The sequence below is a fragment of the Emydura macquarii genome, unplaced genomic scaffold (genome assembly GCF_026122565.2).
Source record: "Emydura macquarii macquarii isolate MOO-44397 ecotype Brisbane River unplaced genomic scaffold, CSIRO-AGI_Emac_v2 contig_3692, whole genome shotgun sequence".
Classification (NCBI taxonomy): Eukaryota; Metazoa; Chordata; order Testudines; family Chelidae; genus Emydura; species Emydura macquarii.
The window spans coordinates 4,044,296-4,065,403 of record NW_027133829.1 but is presented as its reverse complement, the minus strand read 5'-3'; positions in this window follow the sequence as shown (position 1 = coordinate 4,065,403).

Here is a 21,108-nt window from a genome sequence, read left to right as displayed (position 1 = left end):
CCCCGTGATGTTTCAGCTTCCCCAAATCCTTCTCAAGTTATGTTTTGGGCCCATCTCTAGTCATCGCAATCTCCTGTTAATATCTGTAATGCTTTAATATAAATCACATAGAGATACTGTGAGGTGCACGCCTTCTTATCAGAATAGGTCCCATATTCTCCATTTTTACGGTATAAGTTTAAATTGAGACTTTCCATAAATATTTATTTATTCTTTGCTTAACCCCACTTAATACTTCATGTCCAGACATGAGGGGATTTGATGGTGCAGTGGGCTAATATTCTAGCTTTTCATCCCTCTGAAGTCCTAAAGCTGCTTTTGATCAAAAGAGGTGGCACAGGCCCACCGTTAAAAGATACGATTGGTAACAGGCAGTGGGTCACTGCCCTCCTGAGTTTCTGCTGGGACTGCCCTATGTATTGTAGGTGTGTGATGGTTGCAGGAGATTTAATAACAGACCAACCAATTGTCACTGGGGGGGGAGGGGGAAAGTGTCACTCCCAAACAAAGACAAGGGATTGACTGCCGGTGACTTGAGTTTCATTGGATGGGGCAGCTGTCACTCCAAAACCATGAGGGGAGATTAGCTGGGGGCAGTGACTATCTAGATGACTGTGGTGGGGCTGGGGAAGAGGCTGTGGCTACCTGGGGAGTTTTGGTTTGTATGCTGAAAGAGACAGCAGCTCATCTGAGCTGGCTACTGCAGGTGAGGGGGTTGACATGACAACAGCTGGAGTCAGCCGGGAGGTCCAGATCAACCCAGCAATAACAAGGACAGATGGTCCAGGCAACAGGAGTCAGAAATGAGCACTCAAGTTCACAGCACACACGGACATCAAAGGGTTGGTTCATACTCTGCAGGGGGCAGAGAGGTTGGTCTGGAACTATCAGTCAGGTCAGAGAGCATTGATCTGTATATATTGGTGTTGGGCAACTGGGTCCACTGTATTATTGCTGGGGAATGTGCATGTATAACTTTCCATAGGGATCTCCTCCTGATGTTACCCTCCGATACAGCTTGAAGTCTTGCCTTGCTTACAGTGTTGCTTTGTTGGTGAGGAGTATCTGTTCTTGGAGTTACTTCCTGGCTCCCAAAAGAAGGGAGGGGGTGGTTTATCCAGGCATGGGCATTAGGACCTGGGAGCCACTCAACCATCCCGAGGAAAACCCACTGATAGAAATGTATTGGTGAACTCAGTGCAGTTCCTTACCTGTATCTTAGTTCACATCACACTGTGTAACACACAGAACATTCCATGCACAAGAGAGGCCAAGGTGTAGTAAGGCAAACACATTTCAAGCCATTAGTGAGGGGTACGGACAGTGGCTCATAGTACATTGCATGCCTCCTAGCTTTAGGCAATGGACTTACTCCCTTGCTTTCAAGGGCACTAAACATTCCCCACGTTCACCCCAAGTTTGGTTTTAGATGGAACAACACCCACATGTGCTCTAGTACCAACATGATCTTTCCTTTTTTCCTCCCCACAGACCCCAGGATTCCTATTACCCATTCATATTTACTGCCATCTGCAGGTGATCTGTAAAAAGGAATTGAAAGCTTGTTATCCAATATCAATCCCTGGATCAGATTTCCATGTCTTTGAAATGGCTCCATTAATTGTTTCATTTTTTATTTTTGTTTCCTTTCCTGTAGCTAATTTTCAGTTTATCCAGCCAACTCCTCTCCCCCAGCCATTCCATGACCTTGGACTGTAGCATTAGATTCAGATATGGAACAAAGCATAGCAGAAAGCATTCTGGAAAAAAATTCACTCTGATCTTTATATGCACCACAGGGACTATATCCTTAAAGAACTTGCATACGTTTGTGAGACAGGAACTTTCAGTACTGAAAACACCATGCGCATGTTATGCCCTTGCAAATTTTCCTCTTTTGTTCCTTAAAAATAGACCCAAAGACTTTCCCATAACTAAATAATCATAGCTATACCACCTAGGGCTGTGATCTTCTCAGATCTCCCAAGCACAGTAAGGTCAGATCTAGCAAGTACATGGATCAAGAGCTTCCAAGAAAAAAACAGCATTTTACAAGGATGTAGTGACTCAATAAGTGGCATTTTTACATGCAAATTTGTACAGAAGCAATGGCCCAGCATGATGCTAGGGACTACTGAGATACTGGGAGTCTTTGGATACAATGCAAAACACACATCCTGAACACACATGCCTGTGAAAGATATCATAGCACTCCTGCAACAGCAGGGGTTATCATGACTACTTTCCAATTTGTACAACTATTTTGCCTAAAGTTCCAATTGGACATTAGAGGCGCATGTGGGGTCCAATGTTTGTATTTTAAAAATAGAAATTCCACAAGACAAACACTCTTTATGTTATTTATTCACCATAAATAGCTCCCTGAAGCAAAAAGAAGCCCATGACAAGCAAACACAAATACTGAGATATTCCAATTTATTCGGGTTCTTCCAGAAAGCACACACTGTTTTACTTTTTGTTCTTAATTCCTTCCCTTTCAGATAATCATACAGTGTTGCTGCATGATGTGGCATAAACCACTGGCATGATGCGGCCCAAAATGATTTCAACGTGACATTGGTTATATGTTGTATATAAAATAAGAGCTTCAAGATGTACACACGCACACACACACACAGAACAAACATTCAAGTTGGTAGTGGTTCATCTGTCTCTACATATTTGCACCATGCTTGTCCATTAGATAGGTTTTTAATCTCTAACTACATGAGTTTGCCATACAAACCTGCAAGTTTTCCTTCTCAACCTTGCTTCCCTTAGCAATGCCCGGCTGTGTTTTATCATGCCTCAAGGCTACTCGTATCTTACAAGCATTTCAATACTACTTATTCCTCACTTCTGTGCTGGTGGATCAGATTTCCAGCTAAGTAGGTTTTATGCCTTATTGATTTTAAAAGACAGGTGGAAAAGGTATTTGTGCTGTCTGTCATCTCCAATTCTCCATTTTGCTTAGCCCAATTTCGGTGGAAATTGTATGATCAGTTATTTAAAGCACTTTTCACCATTAGACAAAAATCTTCTTTGCTATATGGTGCTCATTCTTTATTTTGGTAACACTGTAATGTTTTACATGTGCTTCATTTCTTTAAAAATTCCAAATAGTATCTTGACATACTTCCCAGATCTTTATCTATTTAAAACTTTCCATGATTATTGTCCATGCTTTTCCTTCTCAGCTTCTTTTTGGGCATGACCACATTGTGCTAGCTGCTGTACAGACAGAAAAAAAAAAAAGATGGTCCCTGCCTCAAAAGCTTACAGTCTAAGACCTGGTCTATATCTAAAAATGAGATCGACCTAACTATGTCACTCAGAGAATTGTCAAAGAATTCTTCCTCCAACCTAGCTATCGTCTCTCAGAGAGGAAGATTACCTATCTCTATGGAAAACCCCTTTCCGTCAATGTAGGAAGCATCTGCATTATAGCGCTACATTGGCACAGCTCCAGCACATCAACTGTGCCACTGTAGATGCCGTAGCATAGCCATGGCCTAAGTAGTCATTCCATACTCCATTGGCATTCACTGCCATTCTGACAGAAGTATCTCAATGAGCATCACGTCCAGTTCTTGCTAACATGTGTAGTGCTCACTGGGTAACATTCAGCCCTGTGCAGAGAGCCTGTACAAAGCCATATTTTGACTCACGCCATGAAGGGTTCCACTGAAATCAGTGGACAATTGGTAGGATATGCTACGTTTGTTAAGGAAATGTTTTGCGTCCAGAGATGGTATCACATCTTCGTTACCCAGAAGAATTTCTGGACAAGAATAACTGGGGTTATTGGGAATGCAGGTCTCAGCACAGGTCAGTCTCAATGCTATTTTGGGGGGGTGTGGAACCACACCATATACATCCGTCTGCCACTGTCCCCTCCTGAGCTGCTTTGTTTATGTAGACGAGTTCCAGAGAGGTAACCGTGTTAGTCTGTTTTCAGCAAAACAACGAAGTGGGCTTCTGCCCACGAAAACGTGTGCCCAAATAAATTTGTTAGTCTTTAAGGTGCCACAGGAGTCTTGTTGTTTTGTGTTTATGTAGTTATACGAGTTTATACGTGTGCAACTTTGTGAATGGTAGTTATCACTCCCTGTCTTCATGCTCCATGCAAAGTGTCCGATTCTGCCCGTACTTATCTCTGGGGGTTACTTTGCTCATGTGGGCACTCTCTTCCAGTGTTTATTAAAAAAGAAAAAGGATTTCTTTGAATGATATGTAAGAGTGATCCCTCTCTAAAACCTTAGTCTGTGCTTCCAGCATGGGGGAAAATGGCTATAGTTCACTTTAGTTCTACACAAACAATACTTAACACTGCAAATTTAGGCTCTTACCAAGTGATTGGGCATCTACTTAAAAAAAAATCAATCCTCATTCCTTGGCTTCAGACTGGGATTCGTCAGGGTCTATCAGTCTTAAATCTGTAAATGGAATCTCTAATCAAGCAGCCCGGTGACCAAACTGGCTTCTACTGGAAGAACTCTTGGGTATTTGTACTGCATGTTGCATACTAAGCCAACTTTGTGCTGGTTTCTTAGTAGCTACAAGAATAACTGATACACAAGAGATTTGAATTACTCTGGCTCTGATCAAATTGCTAGAGTAATTCAAATCTCTTGTGTATCAGAGTTCTTATTCTCACAGCCCTTTCTTATTAGCCTATACATTTCCTGATTAGCTTGCTGAAAGGTCCCCCGCTCCTCACAGCCGTTTGTGCTTACAGGTTCTATCCCATCAGCCCACCTTAAACTTTCTGTTTAAGTGTTTGATCTGCATGTCTCTCAGCGTCCTTCCCTCAGTCCAAGTCTGCTCTTACTGGTTTCGTCCCTTGAATGACAATTTAACATTCTAGTGGACATCCTGAGTCAGCCAAGTCTGTATTACCCAGAATGCATTGCATTCCTCCTGGACAACCTCTCTTTCGGGAGTTTTAATCTTTAAAACTGCTGACAAACATCCCAGATAAGTTTAGACAGAGCGTACCTGCTTCTGCAACGTAACATACTCAGTATGACTCCCAACATTCCACTGAGATCAAAGGAATGGGACCAATTAATGTGGTGACAAGGTCATTCACATAAATATCTCGCAACCCACAGAAGTAACATTTTTTGAGTCTAAAAGATAGGCTTCTAAATACACCTCAATTTTCAAAGTGGAAGAACCCCTCCAGCTCTCATTGGTTTCAGTGGGTTTTGTGATTGCTTATGTACCACTTATAAATTACTATATCTTTGGTAGGGTATTTTAATATAAATGAATTTTTGGGTGGTGTAAGAAATGGATGGAATACCAAGTTTGCTTTTTTTCTGTGCCATGTCCTTGAAAGGTTTGGAAGCATGAGGAAAAGGTCAAAGGGACCTTGTGAACACAGTGTGGTCAGAAGGGTTTGATGTTCCCAGATGACTCCAACAGTAGGGATTACATAAACTCTGTGTGTGTGTGTGTGTGTGTGTGTGTGTTTTTGGAGGGATTATTATGGCAAAAGTTTAACAAAAATTGTAAACATTCCCTGGCCTGGGAAAGTAAACCTCAGTTCTTCTGAAAAATCAGCCTTTGAGGTGCCTTAACACCAGCTGAAGATTTGTAATCATTGACTAGAATTTTCAGCACTGGGAAGTTTACAGCAAAACATTTTTGTAGTAGCTGAGCACAGTAGACAAGGAGAAGCTTGAAAGTTTGGTAGCGGTACAGTTGTGGGAAACATGTAGACGAGGTGAGTGCTGAAATGCATTTTAGTAAAGGAAGTGGACAAATTGGTCCAGAAAGCTGGCATGGTGACAGGAAAGGGATTGCTCTCTGACAGATGACAGGAGGGTGTGGTGAACCTACCAGAAGCTAGAGCTGATTGAGCAGAAGAAGCAAGCATAGGCCTTGGGAGGTATAGAGAGAGGTGACGTCAAGGAGCATAGTGAGGAAGGTGACGAGGAGAAGTGGAAGTCTTTCAAGATGGGGTAATGGGATTATGTTTAAATAGATGGAAGAGCAGCATTCTGAATGGCTCAGATGACCAGTAATCAAAGGGTTAAGGCTGCTAGGTGGTAGGTAGGTATGACAGCAGCACCTGCCTCTTTCTCTGTGCCCTTTGCTTATTTGGAAGAAGAATATATAATACAATTACAGCAATTTTAAAGAAAAGAGTAATAGGAAAAATGAATGCAGAGACATTCTTCCAATGTGTATTGGGCTCTTTAAGCAGAAAACCTCCATCAAAACCACTTTAATTTTTCAGTAGCTACTCTATTGAAGTTCCTTCACAGGCACTGCTCAAACGTCACTGTAGCTGAATTCTGACTGCAAGAACAAACTGCTCCCAACTGTGCCTTATTAAATTATACATATGCAATCACTTAGATAAACTAACACGCTCTCCTGTTTATACTACATGTTCCAAAAGCCATGAGTAATAAATCAAACACATATCTTTAAGATAAATACTGGTTGTACTTTTCAAGATATATTACGTCTGCACATGAGACTGGAAACATGTCATTTTACATGTACCAGTTAGATGAGGGAGAACTATCAGGAAGTCTGGGACTCTTACTCCTGACTCTACCACTGACTAGTTGTGTGTCCTTGGGCAAATTGCTTATTCTGTGTGTGTCTTACTTTCTCAATAAGAAAAACTGCGATAGTAATAGTAGTTCCATAACTCTCCGGACATTGTGAAGTAGTTCATTAATGTTTACAAAGCATTTTGCAATCAAAGGACAGACATGAGAGAAGTGCAGATTATTCTAATTATTAAATACATTCTTCGGAAACAAAAACTAAAAGATGGAGGCTCAGTATAGTTTCCATTTTATAATAAATATTATTCTCATTTTCAGGAACACAGATTAAGTATTGTAATGGATCCCATTGCATTTAATTATTGCAGTATTTATTAGCACATTTCTCAGTGAAGGCTCTGATGCATAGCAGATGATATTTCTCAGTAGATGTCCGTCATTGACAACAAGTTGCCCCTGAAACACCAATGGTGTATGTGACACATTTGGTGTTTCTTGAAAAATACAGTAAGTCTTGATATGAGAAAGAAAAGTATCATGAGGCAGCTTTACAGCTTTAAGGTAGCTGGTATGACTGCATTTTTATGTCCAGTCTAGAATATAATGGGGGTCAGACTCATCTCTGGCGTAACTACTTTGAAGCCAATTCAATGACATCATGGGTTAAATTGGGCCGTTGTCACTAAAAGGCCTACTGTGCCCAGAAAAGAAGAACTATTTTCCTATTTAACTAATGGAAAGAGGAAGGCCTAATTTGTGGCTCCTGATAAGTGGGACAGAGGAAATAATGTCTGTTTTAACTACCCAAGCCATTATAGGTAGTCTAGATCAAAGGGAGATTACTGATACATTACAAACTGATAGGTTTGCCTCGGTTTATCCAGTGTGAGAATGGATAAAAGGGACCGGCCTCTATCTTCAACCAGCCTTGGCCTGAAAGTGGGGGAGGCAGTAGGGAACTCAGGTGCTAAATAACTCCCTAGGTGGGTGTGTATGCCAGCCCTGACAGAGAGATCCAACATGCTAAGAAGGGTTTACCTGACCTCTATCATGACTGAAAGAAAGATATTATGGTAGTGAGATTTACAGTAACCCTTAGACAGGCTATCGAATGTACTGCCAATGTCTTGTGCAAAGACCTGTCAATCTAGCAGTTCCTGGTTTAATCTATGTGAGCCCAATTAAAGCCTAGCTATAATCCCTCTCCGAAGGGAGATATTTGTGTGTGAAGCCTTGAGCCTAACGGGTAGAGAAGAATGTGTTTTGTAATGGGAGGCTGAGCACTTGAGATGCTGCTTCCATCAGTCGATTTGGAACTGTGTAGAATAGTGGGCTTTGTAGCTACACCAGCGTCTTCCAGCTCATTGGCTCCCATTAGCCTCCAGGGAGCCATTTCAGAGGGTTATACTCCTTAAGGTAATCAGATGAGCCACACAAGGAAAACATGATAATTGGTCTCCTTTCGATGCATGGAAGGAATATAGTTCTGTTCGTCCTTTAAAATAAAAATGGAAGAACTAGCCATGGGTTAATCCCAGCAGGTTCCCCCCTTTGCTCATCCAAACATCTCTAGTGAGGGATCCGAGCTGGAAAATTTGACAGATTTCTACCACCTCCTGCTTTTGACTGATTGGCTTTGAAAAGTTCCTTGATCTCCTACTCTTAGTCGTTCTTTATCCTCAGAGGGGATATAGTGAAGGAAGATTTAGCAGAGTAAGAAAGGCTTGGTTGCAGCGAGCACAGCTTTGTTACTAGGAAACAACACATCTCAGTAAGCAAGGGGAACTTTTTGTCTCCAAACTCAGACTTTCTCAGATTAGCCAGAAGCAGTTTTAAAACCACCCTTGTGCTAAGCTAAACTATTGGAGAAAAGTTGACATACAAATCAAACCCCCCATACTTCTCTAAACCAACGGCTTCTCCTTTTCACAGCTACCCTCCTTGATTGCAAACTTTTTTTCTCCTTTTGCTTTTTCACACCACCTCTTGCTTTTTAACTCAGCTGTTCTTTTATGTGCTCAGCTGGGACCTAACCTCATCTGCAAGGATCCAATCAGTGTCTCCACTTTGATTAAACTACCTAGCAACAGGTTTAATTTATTTCCTAATGATATCAGCAAACCATCCTTTAAGAACACAGATTAGTACAAATAAGAAACCAGCCCACCCCTTCTTTGGGGCAGAATTTTCAAGAGAGCCCAGTCAGCACCCACAAGTGAGGTCAAATTTACAAAAGAGCTCAACACACTAGGAGGTTGCTGGGTGCTGAGTTCTTCTGAAACTCTGGCTCCAGTTATAGGTATTGATCACTTGAAAATCTGCCCTAAAAATCTTAAATAAAAGATTTTAAGAGATAGAGAATCCAGTGAGTGAATATAAAAAAAATCAGTGATTGAAGATACATCGAGGTCTAGTCCAGATTTTTAGCAGTACCTGATGTGTTCTCCTAGAGGAAGCAATCTTCTCGTTTTAAAAAATAACACCTTCATCATATTTAAGTGTATAACTGATTTTCTGTTATAATTAACAATTCATATTCTGCACTAGTTTCTTAATGATTTTAATTACTGATGAAAATATTGGCTTGTTGCCAGTGCGCAATAAAATAACTTAAATGGCTTGGCATTCATTAAATGCTGTATTTTGATAATCTAGACAGACTGCAGAATGTAACAGGGACCCCTTGAAAACTTGAATTTGGAGAAATACATTTCTCTTTTGGAAACAGAGACATTTGATGTTTCTGTTGGATACAAACTATAGTCACGCACCTGAGAAGACTTTATGCACTGTTAAAGAATCTACTCACCAAATGGGCAACTTGCAGTGTGTGAAGCTTTGTAGGATCAAAACCTAATACTTCGCACATCTATAAAGGAGAGATAGAATGGCCAGGTGAACAGAGCATGGGACTTGGTTCTATTCCTTGTCCTAGGGGGTGATCTTGGACAATGCCTCAGCTTACCCACTGTGAAATGGGGATAATGATCCCCTTGTAAAGTACTTTGAAAACTACTGATGGAAAGAGCTATACAAGAATAAAGCACTTTTATTCAAGGATTTCCAAAGTATTTGACAAACAATTAGTTAAATCACACAACACATAGTAAACGATAGTGAGGTAAATTGGGTTATAGAGGCATATTTGTTTGCAATCAAAAAGGAAGTCAGTGGCAGAACTAGGAGAAACCATCTTCTTCTGACTCCCAGTCACCCATTCTAATAATACTTGGCATTTATATAGTACTGCATGTGGTCAGCAATGAATATAAATATTATCATCCCCATTTCAAAGATACAGGAAAATGAAGAGCAGATACATTACAACACATGCTCAAGATCACACAGCAAGGCAGCAGAAAAGTCAGGGGAAGAATTTAGATGCTCAAGATGATTCTCAGATCACACACAATCAAGTAGACTGCGCTGCCTCTAACCACTAGGCCATGCTATCCAGTACTCAGTCAACCCTTAGTTCTTTCCATTTTCTTATCTCATTCTCCTGAGTCACCTTCAGCAGTAGTGGAAGAGGATTAATTTGTGAAAGGACTGTAAATATGGTCCCAGCCACAGAAGCCCTTGCTACACAGAAGCAAGAGTCAGTTTTAAGACCAATTTAGTTGCACAGCTGTCAGAATGTGTTTTGGTTGTTGCTGTTGGTGGGTTTTTGGGGGGGAGATTACCAACATGTAGGCAAGGCTCATAGATGTGAGTGGGCTCTGTGTGCTACTTCATTTGATTCTTGAATGTGGAACCACTTATGTCATGATTTAATGTCCTTTGGAGTCTTGCCCTTAATCCATAAACCAAAAAGCGCTGGCAGTAAAAGGGAACCACCTTATCAATGAGGCAGTGGAAGCTGGGCTTGCTCCAAGAGGAAGCTGCATCTCTTACTGTCCAAGTATTTCTTATTGTTCCCCTCCTTCCCCTGTAAGTCCCACTTTCCTAGAACCTACAGCCTGGCTGCCTGCCTGCAGACAGAGTCTCCTTCATTCTCCCCCTGCTCACCTCTCTGAGTCTCTTCTAAGCAGGCCCTCCATTTGGAGCATGCTCCGCAGCTGCTGAGGGGTGGGGCCTTCTTGGCCCACTACTGCTCCATGATTCCCTTAGCTTTAGTGTGGGGCTTGTAAATCCCATCACTAAACCTTAAAGCACAAATTGCCAACATCACATGTCAAAATATACAACGTAAACATCCTTAAATCAACCTCTAATACATTCTCAAGCAGCATTTTTCTTACTTTGCCTGTCTGTACATTTCTGTTGTGATTGATGGACATATTTTTTCGTCAGCTTGTGAGTGTATGGTGAAGTCAATGTTTTTACCAATAAAAAACTAATCTTTCCAAGCCTAGTTCTAAACCTGCATTGCAGAGCTTTTAGGAGTACTGCCATGCCAGGCATGCCAAAAGGGGAGCAAAGAAAGCATAAGGAGAACTCCAAAGGACTGGTCTGAAGCGCTCTGGAGAATTTGTGTTGAATTTTGCTAGCATGGTGAGCACAAGACTAAAGGAAGAAGGTCCTATTTGTCAGACACCCTTTCCTATTGAGTTCCAGATGACAGTGTCCATCATCATTCCTTTTGCTCTTTCCCCCAGATGGCCAAGTAGCTTAGGTTACAGATGGGCTCAAACGAAATCCCAAATCTTTGTAGAACTTCAGATCTGGATCTGGACATTGTAGCTGGGCCTTGACCCGACCCTTGAACTGTGAGGGAGTTCAGATTCACTTTTATCCTCTCAGCCTCGGGCTCATCTTGAGATTTCAGAGCACATTGTTTACAAACATGACAATTCCAGACTAGAGACAGGGTTCATTACATTCCTTCAAACATACCTGTCCCGATATATTTGTTGGCAGCTGGTCTGCCTGATTTTCCTTCCTTCCTTCTTTTAGAGTGCTAGCCAGTAGACTTATTTACCTCCCTTCAGGTCGCAAAAGTGGGGATTTCCTAATAATCCATACACTTGACCTTAGAGTTACAGCTGGTTAGAATTTCCCCCCCGTCACAGAAAATTGACAAAAACAAAACAATTTTCATTTTTGCTGAAATTTTCAGTGGTCCCCAGAGATTTTGCAGGAGGTTGCAATACCTGTCACAAAGCCCACTTGAGTTCCATCCTTGCTGTCAAAGTGAAATTCCAAATGGCCATATGGTCTGATTGCCAGAAGTGCTGAACATCCAAATATTCTCTTGAACTCAATGAGAGGTGCAGGTGCTCAGTACGGTGACAAAGGTGAGGTTCTAGGTGACCATCGATTTATAAGGAGCATTATTTCACAGTGTAAAGATCTGCATTATCATTATTCCAAAAGAAAACAACCCCAAACAAATACACCAAAAAAACCATCAGAATAAAATTGTTACTAGACAGCAAGTTTAAAATGAACAAAAGGAAATATTTCTTTACCCGACGCACAGTCAACCTGTGGAACTCTTTGCCAGAGGATGTTGTGAAGGCCAAGACTATAATAGATTTCAAAAAAGAACTAGATAAGTTTATGGAGGAGAGGTCTGTCAATGGCTATTATCCAAGATGAGCAGGTATGTATAACCATGCTCTGAAGCGTCCCTAGCCTCTGTTTGCCAGAAGCTGGGAATGGGCGACGGGGGGTGGATCACTTGATGATGACCTGTTCTGGTCATTCCCTCTGAAGCACCTGGCATTGGCCACTGTTGGAAGGCAGGATACTGGGCTAGATGGACCATTGATCTGACCCAGTATGGCTGCTCTTATGTTCTTATGTTCTAAAATAAAACAAACTAATGCTCCAGAGTATCTACCCTGAGTGTTCAACGTGTACCACTAAGGTATGTTCAACTTGATTCTTCCTGCACTTCTTGGGTGGCTTTAAGATACTTGTCTGAAAAATGCAGTAAAGGTTTCCTCTCAAAACCAAATGCTGCACAACGTATATTGCTTATTGCTGTTATGTTCTAGTCTTTGACCTTTTCTTTTGCACCACTGTGGATAACTAAGCATGCTGCAGTGACTATTATCTATTTATTGGTTCATAACTCAATATTTTTGTTACTACCTTCTAAGAGGGAAATATGAAGGGGTTTAGGATTATGTACATACCACTCTATGGGTCAGATCCTCAGCTGTTTTAAATTGAACTTAGTGGTGTTTACACTAGTTGAGGACTGAACCCTATGAATTAATTTGAAGTTGGTAATTTTCTAGAAAATATTTGCACTTTCCTTAAAACAACAGATATTGAATCCCAGATAAATAAAAAGAAGAAGCACATTGTAAAGTGCACATTACAGTAAAGTGCAATGGGATCTGCAGAACAGGAGTGGAGAAAAGTAACATGCCCTCATGGAGTTTAGGATAATTACACACAGAGGTTATTTTATAGTGCCTCCATAGGGGGCTGGAGAACGAATTATTGTTTTAACAATATTGGATGAATCACTGCCAACACATGTTGTTTTCACTCAGTAGAAACATAAATAGCATTGGGCTAGTGTTAACTTGTCTGTTTTAATATTGTGTGTTATTGTTTCTTGTGTTTCCAATACATCAAGTGATGGCTACGCGTCATTTCCTGTCGAGATCAGAACAATTACTGGAAAATAAAGAGGGCACAGGGAGTCTGCTCTCTATGAGTGGCATCATCATCATCATCAGATGTTGTACTGGCTTTATTTTTGTGTATGTTATAAGAAATTAATTTTAAACAGTAGAGACTAAGTGTTCTACTGGTTAGGGTAGAGGGTCTGGCAGTCAGGACTGCCACTGATTTGCTGTGTAACCGTGGGCAATTTGGTTAATTTCTATGGCCTCAATGCAGGAAAGCATTTTTTCAAGGCAGCATTTAAGCAAACACTTATGTACTTTCCTGAGCTGGATCTCTGCCTCATTGTCCCATCTATAAACCAGGGATAATGCTTACCAGTAGGACCTACTTCATAGGATATGTTGTGAAGCTTAATTAGTTCAATTTTTTAAAGCATCTAGAAAGCCTTGCATGATTGATCGATAGATTGACAGATATACACACACTCATTGATCTCATATAGGATCTTCATCTCTTGGTCACAAAGCGTTTTACAAAGGAAGATAAGTGTTACTAGCTCCATATTACAGACGGGGAAGCCGAGGTACAAGGCTGTAAAGTGACTTCCCTAAAGTCACACAGCAAGCCAGCCAGCTAGCCAGTAATAGAATCTACCTCTTCTGAATTACCTCAGTCAGCATGTTTTCATGTTGTAGATCGATAGGACATATATTGTAACTAGACAAACATCATGACCCTTGCTAAAACCCTCTCTCCTCATGAATAATGCTCACTATCAAATCAAATATTCTTTATTACTCTAGAAATTTAATGTTTTAAATGAAAATTGCTAAACAGGTTGCCCTGGTGTGTCTCCTTTATTACCCTCCTTTCTCTAATGAAGAGTTACTGGGGCATTTGTTAAAGCTATCATCAAAGAAAAAGAAAAAAAATAGCCTCCAATAACATGGAGTCTCATGCTCATATATCTCTCCAATATAGTGTAGCTTGCTGACCAGTTTCCAAATGCCAATCACAAAGTCTGTTCTCTATCCTTTTATTACAAGTTTGCGCTAATTTGTCTGTTTCAAAAGACAAAAGAACTTTTTAATTTAAATAAACTAGCAGATCAGCACAATAAAACCACTCAGCCCAAGAATATCACAACAAAACATAGGCCAGGCTATTACTTTGGAGAGCATCTCCTTAGAAATTCTTTGAGTGCTCAGATGTACTCTTGATCTTAATACGTATCATTAATACAGATAGATTACTACATTTTTAATTTTTTTTTCCTGCAAAACTTTCTTTGGGAGAATTTGATGCTGGGAGGAGAGGTGCTATTACATTTGTTTTCATGGAAATAATTCTATTTCTTTGCTGTTAGTTTGGCTTCCAAGAACAATAAACGAAAATGAAATGACTTTTGCATCTGCGAGCCCATTATTATTTCATGTGTGTGGATATGACATGCCACCACATGATGTACTGTAATTACACATAATAGCTTGGTGCTAGCTAGCTGGAATGGCTAGCTCATCTTTATCTGTCATTGGGATTCTTTGCAGCTGTGACTGAATCTGAAGGACAATGGTATGAAAAAAGATAAAGTATGTGTTTGGCATTTCAGCCTGTCTCATTGATGTTGTTACTCTAACTTTGAGCAGCAGCAAAGACAGTGTTGTCTATTTTCATTAAGCCAAACCATTTTTGATTGTATTTAGGAAATATATGGGTGACGGTTTGATGAGCCGGTAGTAATAAAATATGGTAATTGAAATCGGCTAGCATGTCCAAATTAACCAGTTCAGCATACTTAAAGCCAGCTGAACTCTCTTGAAAATAGCTACCACTGTTGAGTCAGGAAAATTTTATATTTCTACTCTCACTTTTATTGTAAGAGTGAATACTCGGATTTATTCTTGCTACAGTAACTTGGCAAGAAATCATTTAGGGGTTGTGTGTTATCTATCTCAAGGTATGTCTACACTGCAGTCACGGGGTGTGATTGCAGCTGGAGTAGAGAGCTATCTTTAATCTAGTAGTTTGTGTCCCCCGGCAGTGAAGCAGTGACAGCATGGACTTCAGAGTGGACTAGTCAAACCAAGTAATTACCTGGGATCCGGGGCAGGCTTGTACACCTGCCCTGAAGCCTGTGCTGTTGTGGCTGCACTGGTCCAATACCCAAGCAAGTTAGCTCAGGTATATCTACACAAGGTGCAATCACATCCCATGATTGCAGTGTAGATATACCCTTAGATTTTTCTATAGTGCCCAACACCGTAGTCCTTAGGAGTGCTCAATGGTTATAGTGGAAAACACTATGCTTGAGGTTAGCACAAGCTGATGAGATGCTAAATAATGACTAAAATTAATGGCGCTCTTTTGGACCACAATGCTGGTTCTATTTGGGTGCAGCTTGAGATGTCTAGTGATGGTTGTGACCAAACCCACCTCCAGATCTTATCTCCTGCTTGGTATTTCATCTTATTCCCTGGTCTTTACCCTCCACAGCTTGATGGCAACACAACTCCCCAGGAGCAGCCACCTTTGTCCATATCCATTGACCGAGATGAAAGAGAGCTGTAGATACCACAAACCCTCTATTCTTCATCACCTCTTTTTAGCAGTAAGAGGTTCTTTATTCTCCAGGGGTTTCTACATGAAATTACCCATATAGTAATCTTAACCCAAAGCAAGATTTACTGCACATAGAGAGGAAATAGTTTGCTTAACATATCTAGGCTTAAACTTCCCAGAAGCTAAGCTAGATAAAGCATTGTCAGCTTAATTACAGAGGAAAAAAAATGCACATAGCTACCATCACTTGAAAGCTACCTTCTCTCTGACTATACACACCCTCCTGTCAGCATGGCCTTTCTGTCTAGAGAGAGATATAGGCCTACCACAAACTTATCAAAACATGCCAGTTAAGTATACATGCAGTAGGGTTTTGGTGACTGCTTTCTCTAAGAGGTAGCCCACTCAGGATACAAACGATGATTAATAGCCATCTTTCTAAGGCTTGATCTATGCTGCTGGCAAATTTTGGCGGCAGTCAACGGGAGATATGCAAGCTACGTAGAGAGATATGCAAGCTACATAGAGTCGCTTGCGTATGTCCTGTTGACTTACTAACTTCTACTTACCGGGGCATCCCCACTACGCTTCGCCGACTGGAAATTCCCTCCAGTTGACGCAGCATTACTCTTTTTGCGGGGGTAGATTAACACTGTTGACTTCTGGATCGATTGAGCGGGTCTCCACTGCTGCTCAATCAATCCCGCAGAATCGACCTGGCGGTGCCAACAGTGCCGCCGTCAATGTTGACATACTGTAATACTTAAGTACCTCACTCAGAGACTATATTTTGCAGATTGTTGTATCTGATCAGAACTCAGTTTATCCAGGCCTCTAGTTTAAACCTCTCTTTTAATCAATTTACCCTCTCAGCAATTTCTGCTTTGCTAAAAAATACGAATTCTGGGCCAGTCCCCAGACCCTCCACCACATTCACCCATTCTGATTTTTCTTCCCCAATGTGTTTCTACTTGGATTTCTAAGAGATGGGGCACAACCAGAATACCAGATCCAATCACCTTGGACTTGGAGGTGTTTGAAATCTGGAGTCAGTCCCAAATGTGAATTGTGCAAATGGGTCTTGTTTTTATAATGGCTGAAAAAAACCCTCCAGGTGCAACCATCCTTTGATCCTTTGAAATCTGGATTCCAGTCAGAATTGAGCCTGTTGCTAGTACTTATGATTTTAAAAAAAGAAGCCCAGAAACATCCTTACAACTAAGTTAATTTAAAAAATGACATAATAATGTAGGTCCTGGGGGTAGGGGTGGGGGGAGTCCATTACTAAATAATGTGCGACTCACCCCACTGGCTGCTAATTTGAATAACCACTGGCGCATGCCTCTGATCTTCAGTTCACAGACACTTTGGCAATTGTATTCCCTGGCTCCAGCCTGCTGCCAAGTAGTAATAATAATTCATTTCTGGAGAGTTGGCATCTGAATAGTAAGTGGGTTGCCATTTTGGACAGGAGAGATGTTTTCTTCTCAGCATCTGAGAAATCATTTGCAGCCTCATGCAATAATCTGTCAGGCTGACTTGTGACAACTCACACCCTATCAAGTTCTGATGGGAGATGGTATGATCTGACAGAACTGCATCCCAGACATGCCGTTCTCTTTATGCGGCGGCTCTCTTTGGGAGTAATAAAGAACCGTCCACAGCAGATGGTTCCAATCTAGCATTTTTCACTGGTGAAGGTGGCTATGTTGTTACACATTTTCCAGGTAGCAGTGGTAAGAATCAAGGCACTATAATGGTCTCCCTGATACCTGTCCTTGTTTCTTTGGTGCAGGAGAGTCTAGCTCTTACGATGTGTTAACGGATGAAAAGTTGTTCATGAAGTTTAATTATTTCACCAACACAAGAGCTGGCAGGTATTTTTATTTAAAGTTGTAGAGTTTACATGTAAATTAAGATTTTCAAAGTAGTCCAGTGCATTTAGACATCTTCCTTTAGCTTAAATAGATCCTAACTTTAATGGAAGAAGTCTCTAAATACCCTAGGCTGCTTTGAAAGTCTCAACGACAGAGTCTGATTCGAAGCCCATTGAAGTCAATTCTTTCCACTGACGTCAATGATCTTTGGTATCAGGCTGACTCTATTGACTTGTCCTTACTGGATATGGATGTAAGATACAGAGTTGAAACACAAGCCAGCACTTCACACTGACCCAGTTTTCATACAAGCCAGACTTTACTAGCCATGACTACAGGTACACAAGCTCTGAGCAACAGCATGCCAGGCAAATGAATGATTAGATGGCTGTAACCACAACACAATCTTAAGTGAGGTCACCATTGGAAATGGGGTTGGGGGAGGAGGGAAATTGCCTAGGAGAAGTTGGTTTTGATCTAAAGGTCACATAAAACTGTGCTAGGAACCAGGGGGCTATTTTAAGGTGGTCGCTCAAGCAGGGGTTGATCCCTTCGAGCAGATCTTACTGTTTATGTGCACTCACCATTAAAAGTGCCAGGAGGAGTTTGTATGAATATTTATCTAGGCACAGATTGATTAAACAAGTTCTCCAGCATATCTGTGTCTTTTTCTAGTTCCCTCCTCTCCCTTTACACATAAGCATATTGGGTGAGATCCTCACTCCTCCTCTGGCCTCTGTGTGACACGTAAAAGGACCTGGAGGTATACAGGGGCCCTTGAAACCACAAGTCCACCCATGATGGATTTCCCCAGTGCCGGCATTATGAAAGCTGCCTTCCAAGGACCATGACACCAGGCCATCGCTCCTCCCTAGCTCCAAAGCACACACTGCCACACCCTGTCTTTTCAAGGAGGTTTGATTTCTTTAAAAAGAGGTTATCAAACAAACAGAAAATGGCCTTATCTCAGTCCTTAGCCCCAGGGCCACCCGTTCCCTGAGGCTCTGGCCCTCCATCTCCTGGTAGCCTCCCAGCCTCAGTCAGCTCTGGTCCCCTCCTGGAGCAGCAGCCACGGGCTACTTCTCTGGCCTTTTGCTCCAGGAACCACCACAGGTGCTAACTACACTCCAGCATGACTTTCCTTCCCCAGGGCTCAGCCTGTTTCAGTCCTTCCTCCTCACTGCCTACTAGCACCCTTTATAGGCCCAGGTAGCCCAGCTGGATTGGGCTCACCTGGTCCGGTCCAGGAGAGCTGGACTTAGTCTATCCACAAGGACCAGCTACCCTGTGACAGATCTCCTTGCGAGGCCAGGTGTAGAGTCAAGCTAGGTTGGGACACTTTGGGGATAGCCCCTGCATGCAGTATTGCATTGATTCCCCGCAACTCTGTGGTCCATAGGACAGCACCAGAAAGCTGCTGTAACTTAGACAGGCACCTGGGGCTGCCTACATTGTGCTAGGTGCCTCTCCAGCCTTCAGAGAAGCCCAGGATTGCGATGGTGCAGGGTGCTCTCCGCCTTGAAGCTAGGAATTTTAAGATGCATGGCACAGACTCTCACCCATTATCATTTTGTCCTTTAATTAGATTTCCCCATGAAGTCTCACACCCCCCTAATCTCAGAACAATCAAAGCTCAACTCTTATCTAGTTTTAATAATTGCGACTAAAAATTGGAGTTAATGAGCAATGGCTCTATGCAGATTGATGGTTTGTGGCACGGGAATTCTGAATTAAATCAGGCAAAAACAAGTTTTCAAAGCGGTTCCAGCCTCTTTTTAGAGTTGGAAGTTTGATTTAGCAGCAGGAAATTCCTGGAATGGCTTGGAGCAACTGGCCACACAGCAGGGAATAAAAAAATCAAAATGAACTGGACTAGACAAGTTTTATGAGACTTTTTGAATTCCAGATTCCCCTGAGGAAATTATACTCTATACTAGTACTTAATTTGGGATTTTTGTTCTGTTCTTTTGCCTGTTGTATGAGAAGAGATCCGAGTCACACAGATATCATGAAGCTCAGGTGTAAATTTATGAAAACCCAAGTTAATCCCCAGGCATTGTCATCTTGAAACAGTTTTTCCTTATGTAGGCACGCTGTTCTAGAGGGGCCTCTGAATTTAATTGGGAGTGTTCCAGTAGGGAAGATCCTGGGTATTGCCATCCAGTCTTGGTAACCACAATTCCCACACTGCCTTGGGATGCCAGGGATCGCAGGGAGCGGATGCAATGGGCTGCATCTTGGTGGGGAGCTGAGATCCTGGGTGACTGTAAACCTCTGATTGCCAGAAGCCAGGAATGGAAGACACTCCAGAACTGTCCCGTTCTGTACACTCCCCCTGAAGCTCTGGCACTGACTACTGTTGGAGACAGGATTTTGGGTAGATGGACCATCGGTCTGACCCAGTATCATAACTTGTATGTTCTTATGTTCTAACAGTAGGAAAATGTTGACTTTTTAAAAGCAACTTCTATCTGTATACCATATTGCCAACCAGAAGTATTAAAAAATCATGTGCCTGGCTCCAACAAGTCATGGGATTGAGAGTTTAAAAATAATAATAATAATCATGAGAGTTTAAAAATAATACATATTGGGTTCTTTTTATCTGCCTCCTGATTTTGGAGCCTTTAATCATTCAGACTTCCCGACTTTTCTCTGTACAAGGGCTAGAAACTTACTTTAAAAATAAAAGTCAAACCTGAGATGCTCTTGAAATTCAAGGATTCCAGGAGCTGGGGTTTTAGGAAAATACCAACTAGCAGGAGAACTGTGATAAAATTGTGAGAGTTGGCAACACCGCTCTATGCCTGTCTATCTGCCGCACATGCGCACCTGTGCACACATACACACACAGAGGTCATTCTTTATTCCTGCTACTTGACTAGTACCAGCTAGTGGAAAGTGCATGTAATTGTATCCTTTAAACTCACAATTTTAAGATACAAAATTCAGTTTAAACCTTTTAAACTTTATTAGTATGTTTTCTAAGACCCCCCTAGGCCTTAAAATGTCATTTAATGAGTCTTAGAAGAAACAAAACTCTCTTTTACACTTCCCTGAAGCAGCACATAGTGTGGGATTGTAACAGGCTGATGTCTGCATCTATCACATCACCCTATATAGGTTTGTGGATTAATTTCATGATGCAACTCTCAGCCACCTTGTGTCTAGACACCAGAGCATGCTTTAGTAGATCCCCGTTCTAAGTATTTCCTGCACAGCACTGCAGCAGAAACTCATACCAAAATCCTTATTGTTTGGAGGTGGAAGCTCTACCTATAAACCAAAAGAGAATTTCCTCTGGCCTGGCTGGAAGTCACGCTTTAGCTATGTTATGTCAATCAGTTAATACATGCATTTCACTTTACTGGGAGAAAAATAGCTATTCGTTCTTCTTTCTGGGCTTGTATTTGTGTCTGTCTGTCTGTCTAGTGTCAAGGAGGCAGCATGGTAAAGCACTGGACTGGGGGTCAGAAGAGAAAGTTCTATTCCTGGTCATGCTATTGACCTTCTTTGTGACCGTGAACAAGCCATTTCACTTCCCACACTAAGCCCAGCTATGCTACTATTTTCAATGTGCTAGCTGAAGCAGAGTGAGTGCATGTCTGTCTACC